General features: G+C 41.8%; 1 protein-coding gene across 14 annotated transcripts in view; it reads left to right on the top strand.

Annotated features, from left to right (window-relative positions):
* CFAP97 (cilia and flagella associated protein 97) overlaps positions 1-18,319 on the top strand; it is an 80,560-nt gene that overhangs the window by 50,636 nt on the left and 11,605 nt on the right. For 11 of the 14 annotated variants that reach the window (XM_066996253.1, XM_066996249.1, XM_066996251.1 and 8 more), the window contains 4 exons: positions 7,723-7,896; positions 8,745-8,922; positions 10,124-10,234; positions 15,002-18,319. The exon at positions 15,002-18,319 is cut by the window's right edge. The gene's annotated coding sequence lies outside the window, so the exon portion shown is untranslated. Of the gene's footprint in view, positions 1-7,719; positions 7,897-8,744; positions 8,923-10,123; positions 10,235-15,001 lie in introns of all 14 variants that reach the window. The other 3 variants (XM_066996242.1, XM_066996241.1, XM_066996243.1) reach the window with 3 other exon arrangements.

Below are 18,319 nucleotides of genomic sequence, written 5' to 3'. Positions count from 1 at the left end.
GCTGCTTGACATTAATGTATAGTGGATCAGAAACTGAGGGTACAGTTTCATAGCTGGCATAAAGATCTTGGTGTCTCAATGGCAGCTCTCAGTTCCTTCTCCTTTCCAGTCACATGTTCCCCACCTCCTCTCAAGTCAGCACTAGCAGTCATGCAGCGCTGCAAAACATGAATTTTCAGCACGTCCTCAACAGTGAGTTGAAGCTGTTACGTAGGCATGAGCATGAGAATATCTGGCTGGGGCCAAGGAAAATGACAGAAGTGACCTTTCTGGAATAGAGGTGTCAGTTTGTGACATAGCTGGGTGTGACATAGTTATACTGTGGTTGTACTTCAGCATTCTTATATACCCCTCATTAATCTCTTCCACCTCCACTTACTTCCTTCTGAATGACTACTATCAGCATGTGGTCTGTAACTCCTACTTTAGCTTTAGAGCAACTAGGTTGAGAAAACTGTATGTGGAAGAAAAGTATGCAATGGTTTGGTTCTCTGAAGCTATGATTCATGAATCTCTCTTTGACACTTAACTAGAAAAAGGACTTCATATTTAATGTATGCTACAGAACTGCATGTAAAAGTTGATCCTGTATTTCAATGTAATATGAGTAGGGGAGATTCATTTTTCACTTTGCATTTTTCTTTAGTCCCTATCTACATAGGTCCTGAGAATGTGATTTGTAGTGTACAATATTTTGCAACTTTTTTTGTAATTATTTCTGAAGCATGTAAATGAGGAAGTGGAAAGGTTTCCAGCGGAGGTTTGCCTTCTGAAAAAATGAAATGGTATTTTTGGAATATCGTTGCCACTAGATGGCAGGGCACACTTTAGATAAAGGAACATCAAACAAGCTGTATTCAGCACTAATTTACTCTCAGTCTGGCAAATCTGTCATTAAGATTATCGAAAGTATGGCTGGAGTGAATAGAGGGTGGAGTGGTGGATAGAGCTGTAATTATGTTATGACCCTTTGACAGCACTGGCGTGCAGTTTTAAATTTTCACTAGTACAATAGATATCTTAATTGAATTCCACAAAGCTTGACATAATAAGATAATAAAGACAAGCTGTGCTTTAACTGCAATTAAACTGCAAGTGAGTGTTGGTGAATTTGTTAAAGAAATCTCTGCCTCTTGTACACATGCCACACTTGCTGTGCCAAGTTCTGAAGTAGTCAGGCAGTCCTTGAAGTTAATTGCAGAGGAGACTGGCTCAAGTGATGTCCTTGGAATCTGGCTTAAAATAGTTTGGCCTGGCAGTTTGCTGCAGGTGGCAGATCCAGGTAGCATCTAAAAGAGTTTAAGCTTCTGATTATCACCCTTTCACATCAGTTTTGTCTTATTGTAACCCTATTAAGTTCAACTGAATGAAACTTTTGTAACGATGCTGAGAAGCAGGATGCTTGTTTCAGCTGCAGTTGTTATAGTCCTCTGTGTACTGAGATGACAAAGTTATGTCTGTTTACTGATCCAAAATATGTAGGTCCATCTGGACAAAATGGGTGTAATACCCCTCTATTCTCACATGGAACATTACACATTGGCAAGTGGAAATGACTACGCTAAGATCAGGTCTATATCACTGAGCCTGTGAGCTAATGAGAGTCTAAGATAAAAGATGTACCAAACTGGATGCATTGTGATGGCCCTTGTAGCATTACACTTCTGTATGAACACATCCAGAAAACTTCGTAGGGATGTTCTCAAAATGTTGCACTTTTATATTTATTGCTGATAGCAAGTAATGTGTTGGCTCATTTAAAAATCACAGAATCCCAGAATGGTTTGGGTTGGAAGAGACCTTAAAGCCCACCCAGTCCCACCCCGCTGCCATGTGCAGGGACACCTCCCACCAGACCAGGTTGCCCAAAGCCCCATCCAGCCTGGCCTTGGGCACCTCCAGGGATGGGGCATCCACAGCTTCTCTGGGCAGCCTGTGCCAGTGTCTCACCGCCCTCTGAGTGAAGAATTTCTTACAAATATCTAATCTAAATCTCCCCTCTTTCAGTTTAAAGCCATTACCCCTTGTCCTATCACTCCACTCCCTGACCAAGAGTCCCTCCCCAGCTTTCCTGTAGGCCCTCATTAGGTACTGGGAGGCTGCTATAAGGTGTCCCCAGAGCCTTCTCTTCTCCAGGCTGAACAACCCCAACTCCCTCAGCCTGTCCTCACAGGAGAGGTGCTCCAGCCCTCTGAGCATCCTTGTACCCCTCCTCTGGACCCACTCCAACAGGTCCATGTCCTTGTGTTGGGCACCCAGAGCTGAACGCAGGGCTCCAGGTGGGGCCTCATGAGAGCGGAGCAGAGGGGGATAATCCCCTCCCTTGCCCTCCTGCTCACACTTCTTCTGATGCAGCCCAGGATGTGGTTGACTTTCTGGGCTGCAAGCACACGTTGCTGGCTCTTGTTGATCTTCTCATCAACCAGCTCCCCCAGGTCCTTCTCCTCAGGGCTGCTCTCAATCCCTTCTCCACCCAGCCTGTGTTTGTGCTTGGGATTGCCCTGACCCAGGTGCAGGACCTTGCACTTGGCCTTGTTGAATCTGATGAGGTTTGCACAGGCCCACCTCTCAAGCCTGTCAAGGTCCCTCTGGATGGCTTCCCTTTCCTCCAGCATGTATGATGAGTTAAGATTGAATTTATTTGCTCTTTTTTAGTTTATTTTTTATTTTTCTGGAATAGTTTTTATACTTAATTACAAAAAAAAAAAAGATTAAAAATCCATTAAAATTTTTCAAAACTTGTTTATAAAAGGAATGTGGTTGAAATTATTGGAAATGTAAGTTCGATGGAACAAATACTTTGTGAGCTTCTAAGAGGGGCAATGTTCAATAAATTACCTTATATAAAAGAGTTTTTGGAATAGGGTATGATGGGACACTTTATGGATTTTGTTACCACATTTTGAGAAGCAACTTACTTGCAGTATTTACCGCTGGCTAATTAACACTGCTTAATCCAGTTGGATCATGACACAGATCCTTGGACTTTAATAATGAAATACAAGAAAATTGTGCCCAGCATTGCCAACACTAAGTTTGGGAATGATATAAGTTTGTTTTCAGCTGGAGAGGGCATCTGCTTGCCTAGTCTGTTATGCTAGGATATAGTTGCCTGCATTGCACGTGCTGTGCCTCATATGCTTCTTGGTTTATACTTAGCTCTCTTATCTGCTTTACTCACCTGCATGTAAAGGCAGATTTTAGAGCAGAGTGATCAGATCTGAACTGGACTTTAACATGTATTTTTCCAGGGTATCAGACATGAGGTATCTTGTGCTTCAGCAGAAGGTCCTGTATTTTTAGCATCCCTGTGGGCACGAGGGAGCAGCTGCAGTGTACAGATCCCAGCTGTGAGGAGAGCAAGCAGCCCTGGGCAGGGCTGGCAGAACTGCAGCAGGCTCACTGCTTCTTGCTGAGAGAACTTGGTAAAACTGCCCAATGAAAATGAATTGAGGAGCTACAGCTTTAGACCATGTAATGTAAAACTTCTGGTTTGTGCTAGCAAAACTAACTCCAAGTTAGTTATGACATTTTTTAAGCTTTTTTTTTTTTTCCAGGGAAAACACCCTATGTGAATGGAAAGCTATTCTTTCTACATCATTACTTTTTTTTTTCATTTTTTCATTTTGTAATAAAGGTTCTCTTTTTCTACCTGCACTATCAGAATGGCTTCCTTTTGCTGTGTTTGGTTCTAACTTCAGAAATCTGTCCTAACATCTTCAGCTGTTGTTCAGGGTTGGGAAACAGTAGATCCTATATACTCCAGGTACCAAACACTGCAGTTCTTGCATTGGGAAACTGCTTCTGAAATACGTCCTTTTCAGCAAGGAATAATCTTTTATTGTCTCTGGTAGTTTCTTGCCCGGCCTGGAGTTTTCGCCAATGGCTTATAGGTGTGGCAGTGTTCCTAGGATCAGTCAAAGCAGTTCACACCCTCCATTGCAGGCAATGTCGACAGTCCTGATGAAGAGCTGGGGTTTGCATCATCCTCCTTCACAGGTCTTACAAAGGTGATGGCTGGCTGCTGTCAGAGCAGTACTAAGGAGATGGAGCTGAGGCTTTGTGTTTCCCATAATAAATGTACCATTTCCAGTGTGAGTCATCTATTGGCATTTGGTCAACTGACTGACCTCTTGGGGCAGGTGCTATAGAAGCCCACTAGCTGAGAAATGCTTGCAGCAGCAGATCCTTACAGTGTTATTGCAGGTATCTGTTTTAACATGGAAGGACATCTAATAGTCAAACATATTTTATTTTTTTCCCATTTTCATTTGCTCCCAGTTCCTGGCCTTTCTACTACCTGTTCAGCAGCAAGGGAGACTGCTGCTGTGGAATACAGACAGGTGGTGACAGCTTGCGGCATTTTAACCACTACTTTGTTTAGACATCCTCTGAGTGGGACTGTCACAGTACTACAAAAAACATATGCTAGCATTGAAATAGCTTTGCCTGATGTACAGAGTTGACATCTGAGAGATCCCTTTAGTAAGGGCAGAAAGATATTGGACTAAAGGGGTAGTTTAAGAGGCATGGCATGAGAGCTTATGAGATCTGGTTTCATTTCCTAGTGTTGTGGGACTGGACAATCTGTCCCGTCTGCAGCAGGCAGAAGTCAATGACTGTAAAATCCATGAATTTGTGAAGGACATAGGTACTCGGGGATAACAAAAGGTCATGTAACCATCTAGGCATACTGAACGTTCTGATTTCCATATCTAAGGAGTGGAGTCAACATCATCTTAGATACAGAAGAGAAGGATACACAGTTCCAAAAAGTAGTGGACAAAAACCACGTTGTGTTGTTAGCTCTTTGATAACATGCATTTTTGACACAGTAAAGGCTCAGTATATATAACACAGATCTGGTAGTCTTCAATTTACCCCAAAACACTGTGGTGTGTGCAAGCCCCCTCCCCAGATTCTGCTGGGTACTTAGCTGAATGTTAGACCTCTTTTCTGTAGGGAAACAAAAGGGAGACAGGCACATGTGGTGCTACCTTTCCTTTTCGTGCTGCTGTTACAGAGTGAATTTTTCTTGCTTTGATTATGTTTAAATAGTACAAATTACAAGAGACTTCGGGGCCAAATTTTAGAAGGCGATTAGCTGCCTTGCTGCCATTGGATGGAGGCCAGGCTCTGAACAGCCTCTCGTGTGAGCCAGTGTCCATGGCAGTCTGTCACCTACCAGCAGGGTCTGAATGGCAGGGGATAAAAAGAGCCAGAAGAACTTGGTAGGGTTGTCCAGGTACTGGGTTAAGCCCTGTCTTGCTGCCTGTGCATCTTTCTAGTTGACACTTTACTGGTTCAGCATTCTAAACTTAGTTTTTACCTGTTAGGTTGCTTCTTCAAAAAAGCTGCCTGCCAGGTGTAGACCGGTGATGTACGTCTGCTGACTACCCTGGGAGTGATGAAGGGATCAAAGGGCCAAGGAGGCACCAACACTGCAGGTGTGGTTACACAGGCACCTGTAGAGTTTGTGCCATGAGGGGTGGAAAAAGGGAAGGTTTTCTGGAGAGAACTGGAAACTGTGATTTATGCCAATAAAACAGTATTTTAGACTCTTTTTGAAGTTGGTTGTTAAATTCCCTTTTCATAATTATTTAAGTACTCACCCAGATTTTGTTGTTGTTGTTGCTTACTTAAAAAATGCTAAAAGAGAGAATCCTTCTGATTCCTTTGCTGCCTCTTTGATTCATTAATGTTGCTATCACAGGTAAGATACCTGGTGATTGCTAATAAAATGCACAAAATTTGCTGAGGAGGAGCCACGTTTTATAAGCAAATGCAGCATGTAGTGAATTTGTGCTCTGCCTGCCAGCAGAAACCAGTTTCCACAATTAGCTCCACATTTTCCACACAAATGTTTGCACATAGGAGCTGTACGGCCGTGTACCTCACAACTGCCTGCTATTTCTCAGCAATTGCATATACCTCTGCCTGCCCTTGTTCCCTGGACAGATCTGAGGTCACACTGCTGGAATAATCCCCTTAGTTTATCCTTCTGGCCATATTGTGCCCTGTTTGAAAATTCCTCCCACTTACTTCTCTGTACAATCAGATCACTATATACATCTCTTGCTTCAAGTGCCCAGCACAGTTTTAGGCTTGCTTATCCCTCTGACCTGGTCTACTATCTTGTTTGTCTTGCCATTTCTGCTCCTGCAGCATGCCAGTCTTGACACTAGTAAGTTCTTCCTCTCTGCTTGCTCTCTGTGCTTCTTTCCAATTGCCTTTGTGCAGAGATTGTGCTGTTTGCATCTTTTCTCTCTTCTGCTAATGACTTCTTAAAAACTTGCTGTTACCTTGGCACCCAGGAGTGGTGTCTTTATAGGTGATTAAAAGACTCTTCAATAACTCTCTGAAGAAGTTGCTGAATTTCCCAATGTGCCTAATCTTCCTCTCTGTCCCTTTGATTTAAGATGGGAGATGCCTTTATCTGAGGATCTTGGAGATGTTAAACATATGATAAAATGGAAATAACAATTTCCCAATCTGCATGTGCAAATGTAGGTACTGGTACGACCAACCACATGTGGCTTTTTGCAGGTGCTCCCTTTGCCAGGGTTCTGGGCTTCTTGCCAAAGCATTTTCTCTCAACCTCACTGTTAACCAGTCCCTTGCGTTTTGCATCAGCTTCTGTCTAAATAGGCTTAGCCCTCCAGTTAATAGATATCTTTTTCTCAAGTCCTGCCCATTGCACCTGCCTTTGAAAATGTGCCCTGGAGAACTCAGTGATTCATGTGTTGTGTGCTGTTGCTGTTTGATTAAATCATTGCTTAGTTTCAGGTGGCTGCATTTGCGTGCTGGAGCACTTGATCCTCCTGTTTACTGCCTTTGTATATCTTGGATATGTTTGTAAAGCTTCAGGGGAAGTTCAGAATGAAAAGTATAATATCAGTGTTTGGGGTAACAAACGGTATAGGCCATACACACTCTTCATTCAATGCTTTTTCTGTTTCCACATCAGTGAGCACAAAGGATGTAATGTAGTCACAGCATGTTTCCAGAAATCCTGAGATCAGTAATGTAAAATAGGTCTTTGGAATTTTAATAATGGAGGAAATGTCAGTATGCAAAGTTGGTGCAGCGTTGTTCCTCCCTTCCCCCATTTTACTCCCTTAGATCACTCTGTATTTTCTGACTTTGCAGATACGACATAAGGTGGAGATGAGGCACCCTTCAGAATCCTGCATTGATTCCCTCTGTTCCAATAGGACTCACCACCCCACAAAATAAATGTACACAGGCGTACTTTAGACCAGACCTTCAGGATCAGCTCCCATCTCCCTGTATATGTCTGGGGAGCTTGGGGTGCTTCAACATTGAAATGACTTTGACATGTCCTAAGAGGGACTGTGGCACCCAGAGATCACCGGGTTCTTTCCAGACAGCTGCTTTTCCCCAGCCAGGTTCAGGAAGGAGTTGTGTGCAACCAACAACGCTACAGTCAAAACAGTCTGAAGGGCGTTTAGTACTACCAGAGATGAAAAGTGAAGCGTTCAAGAAAGTGTGATTCTGACCCACCCTCCTGATTGAAATGACATTATTTATTTAGCTCATTAAATGGTACTAGTATTTTTCTCATAAAATACATTTGTACACGGTCAGGTATATGCCTGATGTTTATGCAGTGCTTCCATGCGTATAAAGTCCCTCTTGGCAGTAGGCTGTTGAATAGCTTTCTTGAGCAATGAACTTAGCCAAACCTTTTTTTTCCAGCAGCCTCTACACATATCTTGATATGGGGACCAGGTTGAGACATTCCTAAGGAAGAAATGACATGAAATGCTCAATGCAGTAGCCACAGTGGCATGGTTCATTCCATGTTAGTGAACTGCCTATCTGCCTCATGCTACCAGCCAACAACAAGTTGTCAGCCTCTCCAGATGAAGTGAAGTAAGCAGTTATTCAGAGCTATACTGAATCTATAGAGTTGAGAAATATCCTCAGTAACAAGTCATGATAAGGTTGGGTTCAGTACCAAGAAAATCCTTACATATTTTCCTATTTTTTTTTTTAATTTGGTTACCAAAAGTAGTGAAGATTTTTCTCCCTCCTTTTACATTGACAATCTTCTTGGTCAAACAAAGAAAGAAAGAAAGAAACAAACAAAAATCATATATATATATTTTTTTTTTCCATACAAACACATACATGGAAGAATCAGAGCATGCATCTTTTGCTGTGGAGACAGAAAAATAACATAAGCCAGAGCCCAGAGAGAAGTCTTCCTAATCAGTGACTAAAAGGTTATTTATTTGCAGCTAAAGGTGCTGGAGTGATCTGTGCATGAATTTCTGTCTGCCTCTGGGATTTACAAAAACTCTTGTACCAAGGCAAATGATATGGCTAGAAGTGGGGCCTCACTTCAGTAGTTTTACTCTATGAGAGGACCAAATGGATAAGATCAATTTCTTAGATTATTTTATTGTTCTTTAGATCACAGCAATTCTTTGTCTTTAACGGCTTAAAAAAGCTTAATTTTGCTTTTTGAACAAATAGTTGTTTTGCTACTCTCCTGCCTATCTGAAGATAGTCATGTAGAATATTAAAAAAAAAAAAAAAAAAAAACACTTTCTTTCCCCCAGATACATGTATTTGCTATGAAAACACATAAATGTTGTATTAAGTGGTGTTCTTTTTCTTCCTCGGATCTCATGTGTTATTTTATGTAGCACCTTTATGTGTGATTATGCACAGAGACGTGATATAATAATAAACAGTAATAAATCTATCTGTTTTAGTTGCAGATCTACAAGTTGGCCAGTTTACCCAGCTTTGGTTCTCAGCAGAGTACCAAGCTGCTCGTGCCTTACATACAGCCTTTAATCCTTTCTGGGATGAGGTCCTCTGATGCTGACGATGGAGACAAGGATTTGGAGATAGCAACAAACAAAAAGGAGACTTCATTTCATTGATCATGTGAGTGAACGGATTTTGTCCATTGATCACGTATACAAATAGGTAATCTTCAAATGACCTGTGCAATGTTGTTTAACCCCCGCTGTTGTTTAACAGTTATGGATTCCTGAGAATTTGTTCTTACTGAAACTCCCCAGCCAAGTTAGGTTTTCTATTCTTCGTGGAGAAAAAATGCTGCATGTTTACTTTGTTTATGTGTGTTTTACATGTAATGGCAGAACACAAGCTTCTGTAAATGCACGTGTCTAAATGAGAGGTGAATGTAGATAAGCAAAGTTGAAAGGCAGTAAAATAAGTACTGTCAGCTGAGGGCAAACGCAAAAGCAGCTGTATCTGCCCTCCTCAGCAAACTTCCTAAGACATAAAGCAGGGTAAATGAGCCATTTGCCATGCTCCAAACCTGGGAGTCAGAAATCTCAAGCGAGCTGCTGTGCAGTTAGGGACACATGGCACTCTAACAGAACTTTTTCTTGAGTTACGTAAAATGGGAAAGCATGATGATGAAACCAAAGCAACAAACAAATACTACCTTTTGTGTACCCTTTCGCCGCCTTGCTGAGACGAAAATATATCCCACCAAAAGTGAGCTGAGTTTTATCAGCTTTGCAAAATGATGAATGAATGCCTTGTTCTTTATTATTGCTTAAGTCATTCCTGTTTATGCCAGTATCTCAAGGATTATGTTTTGATTGTTCTGGAGAGGTGAAAACACTTTCTTGCTGATGAATAAACACCGCCACTTTTAAATATTTGTATGCAAAATGTCTTTAATGCTATTATGAAATGCTTTCCAAAAGCACTAAGAAGCTGTTTCCCCGAAAAGACAGTTTTTCTCTACATTTTCTTTCATGCTAAACAGTCCAAATGAAAAGCCTTTCAGAGTTAACTAGTTTAAGCAATACCAGTGTTTTAGTGTAATGAATAACTTTTTATAGAGGACAATTGCACACAGTTCAATATGCTAGTATTTCTATTTCTGTGCCTCACCAATGCCAGGACTCTAGGGTAGAATTTCTTTCTTTGAGAATGCTGAGGCGATCAAAACCCTGATTAACCTCTGATATTCACGTGGTGCTCTTGATCTGGAGGACCTAAGCAGTAACAAAGAGTTAATGGCAGCCATATGCTCGGGGTATTGTGGGTACTGTTGACCCAAATGTGAACTCCGCCAGCCAGTGCTGCTAACTGCTGTTTGTTTCAGGTTCGGTGTGGAGATTACTGATGAAGAGTTTGAGCTGCTACTTGACAGAATCCCCCTTGATGAAGATGGAAATGTCACATACCCCCGGTTCATGGCCAGGTTTGATTCCTGGTATGCAGCATATGCATTTTATTCCTTATTTAGGAATAGAATTATTTTTAAGCTAAGAAGCTCACGTAACATTTCCAAACTGATTCTCATTTCTTAAATGTGCTCCTTTATGACATATTTCTTGCATGCAGTATGCTGATTACATTTAAAATTAGCTGATGTTATGGGTATATACTGTTTATAACCTAGTTTCTTTTTAAATGTTTTGCATGTTTTAGAAGACTTCAAAGGTATGTAGCATACCTCCATGGCTTTCTGTAGTCTGGGAAATATGAAAGACTTCTAAATAAAAGCTAATTATTTAAAAAATAATTTTAAAAGATATTAAATGTACTTAATACTGCTCTAATAACTTGAAGCATTTACAGACCCTGTATGTAATTTGAAATACTTCTGAAATGGTAATATTGGTTAATAGAAGCTCTACTCAGCCTCCAAGGCCCAGATATGCATTAGAGTTTAATTAAAATAAAGGAGCACTGGGCTAGATAGAGGTAGTTTATCACTTTCTGGAAATGAGGACTCTGTCCCTCAGACTGTCCTGCCAATAGCAGCTAGAAACCAGTGAGGTTTTTGAGGTGAGTGCAAGTCTCTTGTAAAATCTGGGACTAGAGAAATCCATTCCACCCATGAGTTATGGGGAAATAAATTCCAACACTTGCATGCACACATACATTTTAGGCTGCTTAAAGGGAATGTGAATGTTGCTTAGCAGGCAAGGGTATATCTAGTTTGCATACAGACTTGAAGGGTAGATAGAAGTTTGAGTTCGCTGAACTGAAACCACATGGGGTAGTTCCTGCACTTCAGGTAACAATCCAATTAAATATTGCAAAGGTAATACCACTGCTTCTATCTTCCTATTCCATTAATTGCTTTTCTACTTTCAATCTCCTCCTCTGTCCTTGTCTTCTTGCTTCAGGAAGCTTTGGGGTTAAATTCAATTGTCCACATGTTTAAACATAGGGCTGTCAGATATGACACAGGATTCATGAGATGAATATGCCCTTCTGGAATGGTGTCCCATAGGCAATCTCCAAGAGTGTCACAAATGACCTCTGAATGTCTTTGGGTGGGCTCCTGTTTCTCGCATACTTTTACTGCCAAGGCCTCCTCTCCAGTTCTTTCTTTTATAGTCCTCTGATTGGGTTGCAGCTATCTTGGATTTAGTTGTGCTTGAATTTCTGTGAAGTGTCAGCTCCAGGAATATGCCCGGTTCTTCTGTGGTAAGGATGTAAATAGGGGACATAAAGATCATCTAGCAAACCTGACCAACCTTTGAGAAACCAAAAGCTTCAGAAATAAAAGATACAGAGAGGTACAACACTGCGCCGCCTTCTTCCTCTCACTGTGCATTCTGCTGCAGTAACTATCCTCCATGCTTCCTGCCTTTCTCACACACACATTACTTCAGGTCCCATGTCAAAGTACATTCTGAAATGAAGAGAAGCTGATGTCACTAAAAGATGCATCTTAGCAGGAGTGTCTTATCTTTATGCATCAATTTGTAGGTTAAGATGTACCTGGAGACCACATTTATTTCAGTTTCTAATACCTATTTTCTTGGGTTTGCTTGCAGTTAAAGCAACATATTTTCCCCCCAAATGAGCTGCGTTTAGCACAGGATGTACTTACTGTCCGTCACTTGTCTTGAAGTATATCTGTAAGAATATGCACAGATACACATAACCCTTTAGGAGACCTATCACTGAGCCCGTGTTTCAATAGTAAGAAGCTGTGCTATGTAATACTCTTGAAACTGCCAGGAAGACCTCGGGAATTTTCTCTGGTAGTTAACATGCAGGCTCGTGTCTGACATTCTTTTGGACTGGGGGCAAAACAGAACACCATGATTTGTAGAGACATGTGGGAAGCCTAATTTGTACTAACCTAGCTCTGCCAACTTCAGGCACTTTGCAATGCTGGATGAGTTGGGAGCACGCACTGTGTGACATCTACCAGAGAACCACAGAACCAAAGACAACATCCAGGGCTTTGCTGCTGAGTTTCTAAAGTCAGTTAAAACACTTGGCCCAGCTACATTAAACAGTGAAGGAAGGAATCTACAGTAATCGGCAGGTTAAAGACGCCTGTTATAAGTGGGAGTGCACTGGGTAGAGACCCTGGATGGGTAGCATACATTTGCCATGGAAAGCGCAAAAAAAAACTCATGGGGTTATGAAGGCTCTTTTTCCCCAGGTCAGCCAGGGACCTGCAGACATGCCCAGCCTCATATCTTCCCACAAAAAAATGATGGGACCTGAGAAGCTGAGCTGCCATCTGTTGCCATCTCTTGCCAGATCTCTTACAAAGAGATCTCCACTTTTCAGAACCTCTACAGATCTGAATGGTTGACTGCACAAGTTGAGTTTTGTATGGGCCAAGTCTTGTATAACTTCTGTACTATCAGATGCCACCAAAAATAGAATTAGGTTACACATATGGCCACCAGCAACATCGAGGCTTCTTTACCAGAAGACCCCCAGGCATACCAACATTGTCAGGCCCAAAGGTAGATGATATATGTGAAAAAGAGGATGAATGTTATAAGAAGGAGTGGTCTGTCTTGTTGCAGGTGAAAGAACTGTTAGATTAGAAACCCAGAATAAGATTGGTGTGAGGAGACAACTAGAGAGAATAAAACATGATTGTGCAGTGATGAAGTGCTTTCTCTGCAGACAATTTTTGAACTTATCAGTCCCTTTTCCAAGTCATCCTTCAGCATGCCCTAAATCTAGCAATTTCAAAGATGATTATCATGCGTACACTTGTTGCTTAGAAATAATTACTATTTATACAGAAATCATTATACCTTCCGTGGCACAATTCCATATTTGAAAATGATCCAAACAAATAATTATATATGCTTATTGGCAATATTGTTGCTCAAGTTGAGTGGGAGACAGCGCATAAGCCCCACAGCATAACTTAGGTAATAGGTCTGTATTTCCTTCATGGTGAGAACGGGGAACTGGTTTCACTTTCATCACCCACCCTCCACAATGTCTTTTCACCTATAAAACCGAAAGTTGCTTGCAAGTTTTGTCCCAGATTCTCTCCTGTATATAGTAGGTTGGCCCGAGCCAGCAGCCAAACACTCACCTAGCTGCTCGCTCACTCCTGCCCCTCAGCTGATGCGGGGAGAAAATAGGAGGAACAGGAAGGGCAAAGTTTGTGCGCTGAGCTACAGAGAGACCACTTATATATTCCCATTGTAGAACTGGCTTGGCTTGGGGAAAAGTAAGTTAATTTATTGCCAATTGGTATACATATATAAATATTTAACTACTGATTTGGGAATTGGGAAGCAAAAAGAGAAACGTATCAACATAAAACTCATAGGGAAAGCACCTTTCTTCCCCTCTTTCCCAGAACCAACTTCACTCCTTCACTCCAGACTCCTCTCCTTGTTACTGCTGTTGGTTACTCTCAGTCCCTTCAGCAAGGAAAGAAGCGGAGCAGCATGAAGTCTGGAGGGGTTACAGTCAAGACGTAGTGGTTTCTAGATGCAGTTCCTTCCATTTCTCTCTTCCTGTGCTCTGGCATGGACCCTTCATAGGCTGCATTCCCTTTGGTGGGGGTGTCTGTTTTGGAGGGCAGGAGGGAAGCAATGTATCTGCAATAGATGAGTTGCTTTGTATCTCCGGTAGCTCTGAGACAGTGCAAATGCCTTCTTCCTTCTTTAGACAGCTGCTGCTTAAGAGGCTCAGAGGACCTGACCAGAGACAGCCGCCATGCACTGCTGCAGAGAGCTATCCTTGCAACTATGCCCATCTACATATTGGGAGAAGGCTTCTTCTCGAGGCACCTTTGGCATCTAGTTTGCCAGGGGAGAAATTAAGAAGCCACTCTTAGGATAACTTAAGACAACATCTACATCACACAGTTTGTGTGAGTTTTAGCATGCCCTGGAGTCACACTTTCAGCATATCTTCGGTGGGCTGGACCCGATGATCTCTTGAGGTCCCTTCCAACCCCTACAATTCTGTGATTCTGTGATTCTCCATATCAAGGATAAGTTTGGTTAATGTGGTTCCTCTCTGGGTCTTCTCATTGAAAGCACAGTATGCGGGAAAGAGATGCCTTCATTGGCCTATGTGCACTGAATGGACACACAACCCAACTTCAGTACACTGCCAGGCCAGGAGTCCAGAGCTGCTCCTGGGTCTCTCAGTTTAGTCAGAGCTTCAGAGTGTTTCTTGCTTCTAGGGACCTTTCTTGCGTGTTTTCTCTTAGGGCAGGAAAAAGCTTGCTGCTTCATTCTTTTCACAGAATCATAGAATCACTAAGGTTGGAAAAGACCTCCAAGATCATCTGGTCCAAGCATCGCCCTACTGCCAATGTCACCCACTAAACCATGTCCCTAAGCACCAGGTCATACCTGTTCATCTTCAAATAACTTCTGTGAAACAGGAAGTTAAAAGAAGCACTTAGGAAAATCTAAGATAGATCATTAAAATTGCAATGAAGATGTTTCATTTACTGAAATAACATTTTAATTGGGCATTCAGTTTTCTAAAATTTAAATGTATTATTTATCTTCGAATAAGGTGTCATTTTGCTTGGAAAAGAACATTCTAAAAGATCCAAGTTTGGTTTATGAATGGCTGTGCATTGGCTGGTGATGGCTTCCCCTTTCACACAGCCATCCATTTATTTCATCCCTCCCTCGTTATCCAGTCAGGTAGGCCTGGTACAAGCCATAAAGATACAGTGAGCCCCAGGAGACTCAGCAACTGAACAGTGTGTTTGTTTCCCATCTCATAGGTATTAACGAGAGAAGAAAATTTGCACAAAAAAGCAAAAGATAGTTTATGAGCCTGAAGGAATATAATCAATAAGGATTATGTGGAAACCTTTGTCCTTAATCGTGGATGGACTGTACGGAGGTTTAGTGAAGAATGGTAAAATATATCTTCCTTTGTTATAATGGCATTTCATACCAGCAGGAATGGTAAGTGGATTAATAAAGACACAAGTAATTAAGAATCTGCTATACATATATAAGAAATAAGTGAGACAAAATTTATAAGGTAATAGTTTATACATTAACATATATGCGCAATTTGTATATTGGAACATTAGAAAAGAATTAACTTGTGCTCAAAGTTGGTTTTGTTTTCTCCAACTGCATTGGTTGACCTAATCCAAGATACCCATAAACCATGCCACTGTTACCATAATGCTGCAATACACGTGCATCTGATACTAATCGTGCACCCTGTAGACTTAATTAGCCATGCTATAGCAGTGTTTACTGCTCATAGACTCCAGGAGGAGGAAGCTACCCCAGAAAGCAAATATATCAGTAGCTAGCTTACTGTGGGGGTGACAGAGCACAGGAACAGGTTGCCCAGAGAGGCTGTGGAGTCTCCTCTGAAGATATTCAAAACCCCCCGGATGTGATCCTCTGCAATATGCTCTAGGTGACCTGCTTCTTGGCAGGGGGGTTGGACTGGATGATCTCCAGAGGTTCCTTCCAACCTCAGCCGTTCTGTGATTCTTGGCTCCTACTACCCAATCTGCAAACTGTTAACTGCAGTGATAGCAGGCTGCTTGCGTGCATGAGATGGAAGGGAGATGTTACGGCAGAATCAAGGCACTGGTTGCAGTGTTCCTGCCTCTGACTTCTTTTCCCATACAGTATATTCATAGGGGTATAGCCTGTGGTTTGGGTTTCTTGATTTACATTTAAAAATGATGCTTCTGATTTGTTGCTGATTCCTTCAGTATTCGAAGGAAGATTATGCTGTGTTCATTCCTCGTACAGTATGTGCAGTGATAAATTACGTACACCAATTATGTAGGATAAGTTTTGAGAAGTGCTCAGCATTGACCCTGATGACAGTAAAAACTGTGGTTAAACCCCTCCCAGCTGTTATCTTTTCAAATCAAGCAGCTAAATAAGAAATTCTTTTGAAAATCCTAAGTAATTTGCCTTGGCTTTTTTTTTTTTTTTAATTCACGTACTATAAAAAGAGGAAATCAGAGTGCTAAAATACCATGTGAGCTATTCCCAGCTGATTGCTTCATTAGTCACTCTGACATCAAGTCTCTCTGGTGAAAAGCAGGAGCCGGATAGCTCTGCAGAATAGGATTTTTTTGCCTTGCAGATGAGCTTTTTAACGGTTGTATGATGTTGTTTTGATGATGCTGATTGAGAAGTTATAGCGTCACCCATAGACCCCAGTGATTTAGGCATGGTTCAAACATACAAGGGAATTCTAATCTGTACTCCAGAGCATAGACATGTTAGCTAAGCCTTGGTAGTTTGCTGTATCGTTTGTCAAGTTCCATTGGTAGCTACAGCCTGTGCTAGATTTCAGAGACTGTTTGTGACAACAGGCAGGAATGATGAAGGATGAAGGATGAATGTCAGCTTTCAATGTCCTACCTGAGAAGAAGCTAAGCGAGAGGTCAGCTACAAGTTAAAACGCTCCCATCCTTCCAAAACCTCATGTGTTCTTGAATCTCTTACCCTCTAAAAATCACTCTCTTTTCTCCGTTGTCTCCCCAAATCCAAACGAAATGTAGGAGGTGAGTGTTCTGGTCTTCAGATTGCCAATCATCACACATAGATTTCTCTTTCCTGCCCAGCTGTCAGGCACGACCCCCTGCTGCCATACCCAGTGGGTTGCTTTTTCCTTCTGCACTCTTGGCTGGGCTCGTAGGTCAGACAGCTACAATACAGCTTCGTTTTCTTTTTTGGTTTTCTAGCTTTAGGGTTCTTTTTTCCCCTCATTGCCTGCCAACAGGCTTGAAAAAATAAATACTGTAATCAAAGTGTTAAGCTGGAAAAGGAAGAAAAAATGAAATAGTCCTTTTCAGATATGATTTAAATGCTGCAAAATTTTGATAGCGCAGAAAAAGTCTGGCAGAAAGCCAGACAGCAAGGAGGCTCTCATACTCAAAGGAGACAGAGCTAGAGGGAGAAAGAGAGGAAAATGCCTGCTGATGTGGAGAACAGAGAGGTAGGCAGAAAGACTAGGTGAGTGAGAAGGGTCAGAGCTACACTGTGTTACAGTCCAAGAAGAGTTCCTATTAGAACCTGAAAGCTGAGACATTTGAGGATGAAGCTGGTATGCTTTGCTCTCAGTCTGAACAGCAGCTCACTCAGTTAGCTCACACATGCCACATCCAGGTCCATCCCTAAACTGCACAAGACTTTCCATCAGCGTGAGAAGTGCAGCCAAGCAGTATGTGCTCATCTAGGCTGTATTTGTCAGGAGATGGAGATTTATCCCCAAGAGATGGCTTTAAGTATACCACACAGAGTCTGATGGCTAATTTACTACATGCTGCAAAAAGCTGTGCACATCCTTGTGAATATCAGATCTTGCAGTCTTGCTGCTCTTTGGTTAAGTAACTGTATTAGTGACCTGTAGGTTGAAGAGTAATAGCAGAGATCAAAGAAGTACCACAGGACAGGAAACCATAAATAAAAAAAAATCAGTATCACATGCTGGTATCTTTTCTTTCTTTTTGTATTTTTGTTTGCTTGGTTGGCTGGTTGGTTGTTGTGTTTGTTTGTTTGTTTTTTCCCCTCTGGCTCATCACATCAATCTGAAGTTTCTTTCCTTTCTTTCCTTTTCCTTTGTCCTCTTTTCTGCTTCTTATTATTGCCTTTTTTTTTTTGTTGTTATTATTATTATTCCCCCCTTTTCTATACCTATGTTCTTTCCAATGTTTAAGTTCTCTCTTTTCACTCTTTCTCATTTCCCTGCCTGTGAGCTCTTTTCTGGCAGATGGTACATGCTTCACGTTTACCTACTCTCTTCTTCTGTGTCCTTTGCAGAATGTTAGCTCGTATCATGATGTCTCTCACAACGTTTCTCTCAAGAATCCTGTGCCTCTTTGAGATCTCCCCTGAGGACTGCCTCTGCTCCCCCTCTGAAATCCATGCCACCTTTCCACTCTTATCCAAATCTTTCCTCTCCGTTTCTTTTCCCTTGCTGGCTTTTTCTCTACCTTAAGCACCTCTCATTCCACCCTTAATGCAGGCTGCTGTTCTGCCCTCAGGTGGTTCTGACATTCTGCTATCTCCGTTTGCAAGTCATGTCACTATATTGGGTGAGCTGGTCCCTT

The sequence above is a fragment of the Anser cygnoides genome, chromosome 4 (genome assembly GCF_040182565.1).
Source record: "Anser cygnoides isolate HZ-2024a breed goose chromosome 4, Taihu_goose_T2T_genome, whole genome shotgun sequence".
In the NCBI taxonomy this organism is placed as follows: Eukaryota; Metazoa; Chordata; class Aves; order Anseriformes; family Anatidae; genus Anser; species Anser cygnoides.
The sequence above is the reverse complement of the archived record's forward strand: the minus strand, read 5'-3'. Positions and strand labels throughout refer to the sequence as shown.